A 9,761-nucleotide genomic window follows, 5' to 3' on the forward strand; every position below is an offset into this window, starting at 1 on the left:
ACAATCTATGCTACTTATTCTCTGTTCCTTTTCTCCCTCTCTCCTCTTCCCACTGCCCTGTTGCTAACCCTCCATGTGATCTCCATTTCTGTGGTTCTGTTCCTGTTCTAGTTGTTTGCTTAGTTTCTTTTGGCTTTGCTTTAAATGTGGTTGTTGATAATTGTGAGTTTGTGGTCATTTTACTATACATGGTTTTTTTTAATCTTCTTAGATAAGTCCCTTTATCATTTCATAAAATAAGGGCTTGGTGATGATGAACTCCTTTAACTTGACCTTATTTGAGAAGCTCCTTATCTGCCCTTCCATTCTAAATGAAAGCTTTGCTGGATAGAGCAATCTGGGATATAGGTCCTTGTCTTTCATGACTTGGAATACTTCTTTCCAGCCCCTTCTTGCCTGTAAGATCTCTTTGGAGAAATCAGCTGACAGTCTGATGGGAACTCCTTTGTAGGCTACTGTCCCCTTATCTCTTGATGCTTCTAGGATTCTCTCCTTCATTTTTACCTTGGCTAATGTAATTATGATGTGCCTTGGTGTGTTTCTTCTTGAGTCCAACTTCTTTGGGACTCTCTGAGCTTCCTGGACTTCCTGGAAGTCTATTTCCTTTGCCAGAGTGGGGAAGGTCTCCTTTATTATTTGTTCAAATACGTTTTCAATCTGTTGCTTTTCCTCTTCCCCTTCTGGTACCCCTATAATTCAGACGTTGGAACGTTTAAAGATGTCCTGGAGGTTCCTAAGCTTCTCATTTTTTTGAATTCTTATTTCTCCATTCTTTCCTGTTTGGTTGTTTTTTCCTTTTAGTCCACTCTATTGTTTTGAGTCCCAGTTTCCTTCCCATCACTATTGGTTCTCTATGCATTTCCTTCATTTCTTTTATCGTAACCTGCATTTGTTCATCTAATTTGCGACCAAAATCAATCAATTCTGTGAGCTTCCTGATCACCAGTGTTTTGCACTGTGCATCTGATAGGTTGGCTATCTCTCAGTTGCTTAAAAGGATGAGTTCTGGGGCTTTGATTTGTTCTTCTGTTTGAGCCATCTCTCTCTCTCTCTCTCTTTTTTTTGGTTTGGTCGCTCCTGTTATGGTGAGGGGCAGAGCCTTAGGTGTTCACCAGGGCTGGGCACCCCAGTTGCTAGATTGTGACATTGTATGGGGGGGTGGGGTCGAGAGGGAACAATGGTGGTAGCTCTGTTCTCCATGGGACCTCAGTCCCTTTTCTGGGATCCTGGGTTGCACGCTCTGCCCTGCTCCACAATCGCCATCTCACTGGGTCTGCCAGCTGCCGCTTGCATACTCAGGGTCCACCTGCTGTGATCTTGTGCACCCCAGATGCCTTATGTGCCCCCGGTTGCCTTGTGCGCCCAACTCTCTCTGCTCTCAGAGCTGCAACCCACGCCTGGCTGCTCATCTCCACCCCTCCTACCGGTCTGGATGAACGGGTCTACTTCAATTCCTTGGCTGTACGACTTCCATTCAGATAAAATTTCTGCCAGTTCTGGATGTTATTCTGCCTCTAAATTGTTGTTGTTCCAATCTTGATTGTGCATGGAGGTACAGTGCGTCCACCTATGCCTCCATCTTGGCCGGAAGCCAAAATGAGGTGTTTTTAAGTGTGTTTACAAAGAAGGTCTTCTGAAAAAAATAATGATAGAATCACATTGGAACAGTTGATAAAGTTTGAATGAGGACTGTGGATTACATACAAGTATTCTGTTGGTATTACATTTTCTTATGTCAAAATTGCCGTGTGGTTATGACAGAGAATAGCCTTGTCCTAAAAACATACACACTGAAGCCCTGGCTGGTGTGGCTCAGTGGATTGAGCACCCACTTGCAAACCAAAGGGTCACCAGTTCAATTCCCAGTCAAGGCACATGCCTGGGTTGCAGGCTGGGTCCCCAGTACGGGGTGCATGAGAATCAACCACACATGTATGTTTCTCTCCTTCTCTTTCTCCCTCTCTTCCCCTCTCTCTAAAACTAAATAAATAAAATAATACACACAGAATAATTTAGGTCAACGGGGCAGGATGTTTCCAATGTACTCTCAGGTGATTCAGAGGAAAATGCCAGTAGGTATGTAGATATGTGAATATATGCATTTAGACTACCTGTGTTAGTTTCCTTCTGCCAGCCTCCACAATTTCATGATCCAATTCCTTATGACTTCTTCAGCCCCCATGAGTTATGTTTCTCTGATGAACCCCGATAGATAACGCCCCTCCCCCCCAAGTATACAGTGGTGGCATACTAAAGCACACAGGCCAGTGCAGCAGCTCAGGACTCCAGGTGAAACATACAGGAGTCGCTTTTACTACCCTTGCCACTTCCCTTTGAGTTTGAAATGATGTAAAAACAAAAAGTTGCAAAAACGTTATTCTGAGGAGGGGTTCATAATTTCACCAAGGATCCAGGGCAGGGAAAACGTTAAGAAACCATGATTTAAGCTAGTTCCAAGGGGTTGTGGCCTGGCCTTCTGAGTGGCCTTCAACACAAGCACCCCCTGGAGATCAGGATCGGTATAACAACCCCGTATTTCTACCAGCACCAAATCCCCACAAATGCCAATTTATCAAAATCCTTGCTGAGTAATGTAGACCATACACATGGCTTCTTTTAGTGGAACTGAGCCTTGCTGACCACCGTGTGCCCGCATGTCCATTCCCAAACACAAACACCACATTTTATTTGCTTTATTTTATTTATTTACTTACTTTTTAAAAGATATTATTTATTTATTTTTAAAGAGAGGAAGGGAAGGAGAGGAGAGGGAAACATCAATGTGTGATTGCCTCTCCTGCGCCCCCTACTGGGGACCCAGCCTGCAACCCAGGCATGTGCCCTGACTGGGAATTGAACTGGTGACCTTCTAGTTTGCAGGAGGGTACTCAATCCACAAACACCACATTTTAAAAAGTCTGGGTGAATACCTGCAAACTGCTTTTTAAAATATTTTTGGTGGAGGGAGTACACTTCTGGATCGTTTAAATGTTTGCAAGGTGCCCGGGTTACCTTTGCAGTGAAAAGAAGGCAAAGATCTTTACAAATGGGAGGTGGCTGTAGAGAAACACTATCTATGGGGGAAAGATGTGGGTGATAGGCAGCTGAGTGCAGAAGAGCGTGGGAAAAGGGAGCCTGCTCCCGTCCTCGTCATCGTGGCTGCACTCACTGTGTTGGGCTGAAGAGAACTTCCCACTGGTTCCGTACCCTGATTCCTGGAGCCTGTGGCGTGAAGTTCTACAGCACAAGTGACTTTACTGATAGGTTAAGTACCTCAAAATGGGACATTATCCTGAATTATCTGGGGGGGACCCTAAACATAATCACAAGGGTTCTTATATGAGGGGGGCTCATACAGAGGGAGATCAGAGACACACAGCAGGAGAGGTGGAGAGGTGACCACAGAGGCAGAGACTGGAGGGGTGGCCGCCAGCCGTAGGATGCTGACCGCCACGCGAGGCTGGAAGAGGCGGGAAGAGATTCTCCAGAGCCCCCAGCAGGCCCGCAGTCCTGCTGACCGCTGGGTGCTGGCATGCCGCCTCCACACTGTGGTTCGTGGAGGTGTGTGGCAGCCGCAATAGGACACTCATCCGGGCCCTGCCCAGGCTCCAGCACATTTCTGGGCGAACCCAGGATGAGAACCCAGGACAAGGCTGGAAAGGAGGGTTCTGGCCCGTCCTGTGCGTGTGCCAACCTCCAGGGAGGACGACTTAACAGTCCCTTAGCACCGGGCCACCTCCACACATGCGCTTTGCTTCTTTGGGGCCCGAGCAGCCTGATTGGAAGGCTCGGGCTCACCCTTCCCACCTCCCAGTCCCCCAGGGGATTTCCTGCCAGTTGGGCCCTTGAGCTTCTCAGCTCAGGGGCCCTAGAAGGTGAGAGAGAGAGAGAGAGGGTCTCAAATGGGGAAACCAGGCCCAGAGAGGGGCCACATCTCGGTCAGGACAGGCAGTTAGACAGACGTGAGCACAGCAAGGACTCAGGGCAGGTACAGAAGGCCGGCAGGGCGGAGAGCCCCCGATGCCTAGCAATGGGCAACACTGGGAAAACTTGAGCCTCGGCCCTCAGGGTAGCCTTTCCTCCCTTGGCATACCACTGGTCAAGCAGTTTAGACCCCCTGCCCCTTCCTCCTTAAGCATAACATCCAGGCCTCAGCTGTGTTTCAGCTCCAGGCCCAGAGAAGCACCAAAACCAGACAAGCAAAACCATGGACGTCTGGGGACCAGCTGCTTTGACTTTGACCTTGTGCCCCGGCGCTGACCAATCAGTGGAGACCACAACCCGGAAAGCACACACCTGGACAGCTGATGAACAGTCCACGGACATTCTCCCCTGAGACGTCCCCTGAAATTCCCTGCCTACAAGAGAGAAAGAAGAAGTCCCAGGACAAAGGACCCAGTCTGCACTCTCCCTCCCTCCCAGGAGCACACCCACGCCTTCCCCTTCCGCCTCTTCCCTCACAGGCAGCATCTCCTAAACTCTAAGGGACCCCAGGAGACTCACAACAGGGGAGCAGTGGGCACTGGCAGCTCTGTGGGTTCACCCCCTGCGCCCGTGTCCAAGACCCTCTTTTCTCTGACTTCCCAGTGAGCTCAGTCTGTGCCGCCTGGGCTCTCCTCTCTCCTCTCGTTTCTTCTATGCTAAGCCCTTCCTTGTTTCACTGCTTTAATAAACCTCCCGTCTGAATATGTTTTGCTGTGGCCAATACATTCTTGCTTGCTTTACTGTGCTCTGTCTCTTGAGTGAAATCTTTCCTTCAAGAAGACAAGAATCAAAGTCGAGTCATCTCGCAGGTGACACGTCCATTTGGCTGCCTCCCTCCTGGGGCAGGAGGTTACTTCCTCAGTTTTCTGAACTCTGACCTCCCTCCTCTGACCCCCTTCTTTGCCCCACAGAAGGAGCCCGGCCAGAGTGTCCAGTGTGAAGACCAATGAGAAACTTAGGGGAGAAAGACGGGTCATTTCCTCCCAGCCTATCTGCACTCTCCCGTTGGGGTTTTAAAAACCACAGCCCTCTGGCAGGAGAACCTTTGCTCAGCTGAGAACGCAGAGAACTCGGGCGACCTGAATATGGTGAGTCTAGAAGGGGAGTGGGTACCGGAACCCTTGCTCTCTCCTTTGTGGCTCCTGCCCCTCTCCCGTGCCCCCGCCGGACTCACCCTGTCTTCCATCTCCTCTGTGTGTCCCTCACCCTCCGCTCAGACTCTCCCACTCCTGGGCTGGGATGTGCTAAGGAGTAAGATTGCAGGGGATTATCAAGGGTTTATTAAGGAGCCATCCCAAAGCCATGGGGCTGGGGTCCCAAAGCTCCCCAGGGCGGAAAATTAGTGCCTTGGGTCTGGAAAGGTGACTTTCTTCCTCTGGTGGAGGATCCAGAAACAGCCTCCTGGGTGGTAGGGGTGGCAGGAGCAGAGGTAGGGAGGCTGGAAAGAGCCAATTCGGGTGGATCTGGACGTTCGGGTGCTCTGAATTGTAGAGACAGGGAAACTGAGGTAGGAGTAGAGATGGCCCTGTTTCTGAACTCAAGGGGTTCACCCTTTGAGGGGCTCTGTTCAAGAATGGGACATGGTTTTATTTCCTTGCAACAAGTAAAGGAGATGGGGGATTCATAGCCCTAGCTTTGCCTCCTAGATGGGAGGCTTAGCCATATGGCTCCTGCAGTTGACTATTTGGTCAATTACCTGTTGATTTCTTCTTTGCAGTTGGCTACACTTAGCAGGTTGGGCTTCTGCCAAGCTCATCTTGTTTGCAGCCAGTCTGCAAAACACTGTGCTGTATTTTAACATTTAGCAAGAATAGCATTTAGCAAGAACCACCCAGACCGTGAGAATTTCTCCTACTTAACAGCCCGGGTCCTTGGTGGTGGGTGGCAGAGCCAGGCTGTCCTGTGGACTCTGTGAATGTCAGAGGGACACCTCTTCTAGGCTATACTAGGGAGACCCCTGCGCACATGCACCCTGAGGCCCTGGTCCAGGTGAGGCAGGTCTGTGATTTAGCACCTGCCCTTGCTAAGCAGTCTTGTCTTGCTCCATCTGGGGGAAAGTGGAAATGGGAGGGGTCAGGTGTTGCTCCATCCCCCTCATCCCATTTTTGAGACGCTGGGAGGGCCCACCATTCGCTTCAACTTAAAAAAAAAATATCATCACCCAAGGGTATGTTGATTGATCGTTGAGAGAGAAGGGGGGGGGGTCAGAGAATAATACTGGTTGCCTCCCATAACTGTCCTGACTGGGGATCGAACCTGCAACGTTTTGATGTCCAGGGCAACTTTCTAACCAATTGAGCTGCTGCCTGGCCAGGGCTTGACCTCGTTTTTTTTCTATAAAATAGTCCCAGTCCCAGAGGGTGTGCAGTGAAGAGTCACTCTCCCCGTCCTCCCCAGAGCTTCAGGCTCCTTGTCTTTGCTCCCCATGTTAACTGCGGACACCAGTTCACGGTGGATCCTTCCAGAAACAGCCCACGGGCGCTCAAGGAAGCAGGCCAAGTCCTACTCTTCTCTGTGCTCTGCAGTCTCCCCACTTTTCTTTCTTCTCTGGGCTGTCCCCTACCCTGTCTTCATGATATAGGCCTGGATCCCTGTTCGGGCCTTCTCTCCGGAGCTCCAGCCTCTAGTCTCACCCATTCACAGCGGCCAGAGGGAGTTTTTGAGAACTGACCGCTAACCGAGTCCCTCTGCAGCTCAAAACCATCCGTGGCTCCCCATTACCCCGGAATAAAACGCACATTCTTTAACATGGCACCTGCGGCTCTTCCAACCTCATCTTGTCACCCTTCAGCCTTGCTGGCCTTCTTTTATTTTCTGGTGTGTCGTGCGGTCCCTCCCTCTGACCTTGTGGCTTCTTGCCTTGAACTCTCTCCCCTCCTTCCCACCGCCCTTGAGGCCTAGTAGCTGCTCAGAGAGGGTTCTGGAGTTCGACTCTCAGAAGTTCTGTGCCACCTGCCAACTGGGAGGACTCGGAAAGGTCTCTTAAGCTCCCTGTCCCCTCAGTGTTCTCACTTGTGAAATGGGTGTTGCCACAGCAACAACCCTCCGAGGGCTGTTTCAGGTGGATTAGATGAAATAGCCAAAATGGGCTTGGAACAGAGCTTGGTGACTGTGACTGGTGTCCTAGTAAGTCGTGCCGTGTCTCCTCCTTCGCCTGTCCTCCGAGCCGTTCACGTTGCCTCACTGCCACCACCCTAGTGCTAGCCGCCACCGTCCCTCCCCTCGCCTGGCCATTCCGATCTCCTCTTCTCCCCAGTTTCCGTTCTGGGGTCTTTCCTCCACGCAACAGACAAGGGCTCTAACCGTGGGCCTGGGGATTAGGGAACAGTAATAGTACCTGCTATTCTGGTCATTGCGAGGTAAATACTGTATTTAGTCCATTAATGGACTAACACTTGGAAAGTGCTTAAAACACTGCCCAGTGTTTAGGCACGTCCCAGTAGCTGCCCAGACCTGCACTGATTGGTACGGGGGTCGCAGGCCATATGCAGCCACTGAAACTTCATTAAAATGACAAAATTAAAAGTTCAGCTCCTCAGATGCGTGGGCCACGTTTCACGCACTCCACAGCCACACAGAAGAGGTGACCCTCATGGACGGCGTCCGTATGGAGCACTTACGTCAGTGCGGAAGGTTCTGTCAGCGGTGGTTTTATTTCTCCAGCACCGGCCTCTCTATTGCACATGCCCAGTTCTCGTCACTGGGCGGGGAGGGGGGGGAAGGGGGGGAAGGGGGCGGGTAGTTTCTGTCTCCTTTGTGTGATGAAGAAATATTCTCAGAATTTTCCGAGACTCCTAGAATTGTTGAAACATGAATTCTGCCCCTCCTTTTTTTTTTTTTTTTTTTTTGAAAGAGGAAAAAGAGAAACATCAACTTGGTGTTCTACCCATATGTGCAGTCATTGGTTGATTCTTGTATGAGCACTGATGGGGGATCGAACCTGCAACCTTGGTATAGTGGACCACGCTCTAACCAACTGAGCTATAGGCCAGGGCCAAGCCATGGATTCTTTCATAGATGGTATGTAATAGCACATCCATTTTTTTGGAATGGGCAGTGCACTCACTGGTACGGTTCTACACCCAGGACCAATAAAGCATATATGGTGAAATACTTTTTCCAGATGCCTGCCCTCAGCCCCTCCTGCCCCTTCCCCTGGGGGGACCACAGTTAACAGGTGTCCCCCATCTGCTTCTGGAGCTAGATGGCACAGACACACAGACAGAATAATGGGGGTGGGGGAGGAGAAAGGGGCAGAGAGAGGAAGAGAGTTTCCTCTTGGTAGATTGACTCGCTGTCCCTTCAGCGTTATACACTGTCCTATTTCACCTGGCTCACAGGTGGCAAACGCAAGGCCCAGGGGCCAAATCTGGCCCTCCAGCTTGTTTTATCCGGCCAGGCACCTTGTTTCTCCCTGGCTGCCACACGGAGCTCCTTGCCCCTAGTTAAGGAGTAGTTACATTTATACAGTCCTAAAGTTACATTTGGTCCTTTGAAGGCACTCACAAGGCTGATGTGGCCCCCTGGGTGAAAAGGAGTCCACACCCCTGGCTTGAAGCTCTTATCAGTGCGTAAACTTCCCTGTTCTTTTCGGCAGTGGCCTGGATGGGTCATCACTCATGTAGCCAGTCCCCTGTTGCTGGGCACTTGCGTTACACCCTATCTCTAGCGATGCCGTAATGGCCAAAGTTGGTGAGCCATTTACAAGGTCCCGAGTGGAAACCACAGAGTGGTTTTGAATCAGCATCTTCTCTCTGCATTCAGCAATAGGGAAGAGCTAAGTGAGCTTCCTCAGCTGGTGACAGTGGGAAGGATGAATGTGGGTGGGCAGGGAGGCTCGGGGTTTGAGGTCTGACGCATCCTGCCCTCAAAGCCGGAAGACAGCTTAAAAAACCAGAAACCAGCCCGGGAAACGTTACCCTTCTGTATCACCCTGTGCTGACCTTTAATATATGTAACAACCTGCACAGCCTGACCCCCAGCAGGGCCTGGGGCCCCCTGCTGGGGGTGGCATTAACCCTTTCATGCCTGGAACGTGGGCACCTGGCGGGGGAGGGTCCCAGCGTAGGACATGGGAAGACGGGGTGCTGGGGTGGGGGTGGGACGGTAGGGGTAGATGGCTCAGGGCAGGGGCCACTTAACCAATGGAAATATCTCAACAATTTTAGCTTTCTATTTGGAAATCTTTCCACACTTACAGAAAAATGACAAGAATAATACAAAAAACTCCCCCTATATTCTTCACCCAGAGTCTCCAAATTGGCTCGCCCTAGCTATCATTTTTCTTTCTTTCTGAACCATTTGGGAGTGAATCTCTCTTCCTCAAGAACAAAGACATCCACCTACATAGTGCGGCACAGCCACCGACCTCAGGAAAGTTAACACCTGAGGACGCAGTGCTTCCTGTCTCCACCATAGGGGCTCAATGGTCCGAATAACTTCCTCGAGAGTGAATTCGTTTTCCTGCCCCAGGCTGCAGTTCCGGATGCCACCTGGTCCTGGCTCTTTGGTCCTGGTTCATCGGGAACGGTCCCTCAGCCCTTCCTTGTCTTGGTGACGCTGGTTTTGAACTGGACAACATTCACATAATACGCAGTTCACCATGGTCAAGCGTACACGTCAGTGGCGTTTAGGACACTCACGATGGTGTGCATTCGTCACCAGAGCTAGTTCCAGAGCACTTTTGGCACCCTCAGAAGAAACCCTATACCCATTAGGCAGTCCCTCCCGTTCCTCCCTCCTCCCACCCCTGGTGACCCCTAACCTGCCCCCTGGTC

The sequence above is a fragment of the Phyllostomus discolor genome, chromosome 12 (assembly GCF_004126475.2).
Source record: "Phyllostomus discolor isolate MPI-MPIP mPhyDis1 chromosome 12, mPhyDis1.pri.v3, whole genome shotgun sequence".
Lineage (NCBI taxonomy): Eukaryota > Metazoa > Chordata > Mammalia > Chiroptera > Phyllostomidae > Phyllostomus > Phyllostomus discolor.